The sequence below is a fragment of the Psammomys obesus genome, unplaced genomic scaffold (assembly GCF_907164565.1).
Source record: "Psammomys obesus unplaced genomic scaffold, mPsaObe1.curated_primary_1811, whole genome shotgun sequence".
NCBI classification, from domain to species: Eukaryota; Metazoa; Chordata; class Mammalia; order Rodentia; family Muridae; genus Psammomys; species Psammomys obesus.
The window spans coordinates 170,728-172,308 of record NW_026590656.1 but is presented as its reverse complement, the minus strand read 5'-3'; the positions used below and the strand labels follow the sequence as shown (position 1 = coordinate 172,308).

General features: G+C 34.0%; 1 non-coding gene across 1 annotated transcript; it reads right to left on the bottom strand.

The window, feature by feature from the left end:
• Positions 1–606: 606 nt before the first annotated feature.
• Positions 607–737, bottom strand: LOC129677478 (small nucleolar RNA SNORA17). Its single transcript, XR_008720205.1, has one exon. It is a non-coding gene; the product is annotated as a small nucleolar RNA SNORA17 (small nucleolar RNA).
• Positions 738–1,581: the final 844 nt, after the last annotated feature.

Below are 1,581 nucleotides of genomic sequence, written 5' to 3'. Positions count from 1 at the left end.
ATAAATTGCTATTTGATGTTGACATTTCTTAATTTAAAAAAGACACATGGTACAATTTAAGTGTAAAATGTATTTCTTTGTATTTGTATTTTAATTTGTATGATCTGTTATTAAATACTTAAAAATGTAAATATAAATTTGAGTAACTGACTTGTGAAAATTCTTTCTTTTAACAATTCCAGTTGACCTAAGTCTATATATTATATATATATATATCTTATATTTTTATGAATATATATATACATACATGCACAGGATATGAAAAGATGGCAATTATGGACAATGAGGCTCAATGTATGAAAGTCTGAATTATTTCAGTGTCAAACAATTAAAAGAAATTTCAAAAAAAATTAGAAAATATGTGACACCAGACTTGTGGTCATGTCAAGCTAGCTCCCTGTCTGGGCCCCATGGAGCAAGTCTGGTGGTCATCTTGGGCTCACTCTCTGCTCAGCTCAATGGAGTGGCTCTTTGTAAGGGTCATCTCCTTACAAGGCTCACTCCCACATGGGGCCTATGGTCAAAGGAAGGGTTCTTCTAATCTCTGGCTATCTGGACCTGCCTCACACCAAATTGGCAGTTGACACTGGCTCGTTCTTTTCAGTGAGTGTTAAGCTACTAATCGTTCAGATGGTCAAAGGTCTGAAGACTGCTTTTAGGCATAACCTCTCTCCTCTCTGCCACCTACTGATCCACATTGACACAGCAGCCACAACTGCAGTGCCTCTAGTGGCAGAAATCCTCTAGGGGCAGGAGTTCTACAGACTATATTTTGTTGCACACATATTTACCTTTTTCTATAAACACACACACACACACACACACACACACACACACATTTTTATAAAAATAAAATAATGGTGTTTTTGGAATAAAATCAGTATATACTTTAAAAGTTTCCTGGGAAGTCTTCATTTCAGCAACTAAAAATATGCTTTGACATATTTCTTAATAATGAGTTAGCCTGTGAAACAGATGAAGAACTTTGCAGGAAATCAAATGGCTATGTCACAATATTCTACCAATAAAACTTAATGGCTGATTATAATTCCAATTAAACACTTAATTTTGTTAATATAGAAGTAGCATATACCCAGCTCAGCATTTCTGATGTTTCAAAACCCATCTATCCATCACTTCTTTCCTTGAAAATGACAAGGTGAAAATGAACATTTATTCAGTGAAATAAAATTATTGGCATTCAAATTATTAGCTCATTTAGTGAGCATAAAAAATAAATTGAGAAGAAAGTTATTGAATCAAGGATTTGCTGCATCATTTACTCATTAATTTGAAAAGTTCTATTTTCATATTTATATATAATTTCAAAGAAAGGATAACTGAAAGGAAATCAAAGCAAGTTGAACTGCTGGTCATTTGTACACTAACAAATTCTATCATTCCTTAAACTCAGAGAAGCATAAATCAGAATATGATGTTCAGTATTCTGCAGCAAGCTCACATCTATCCAAGCCAAGACAATTTGTTTGACATAATAGGAATGGCAGCATTATCTCTGTGGCTCACCTGGCTTCAGAGTTTTCTTTCCAATGTTTCCTTGGCTCTGTGGAATCCTTCTTC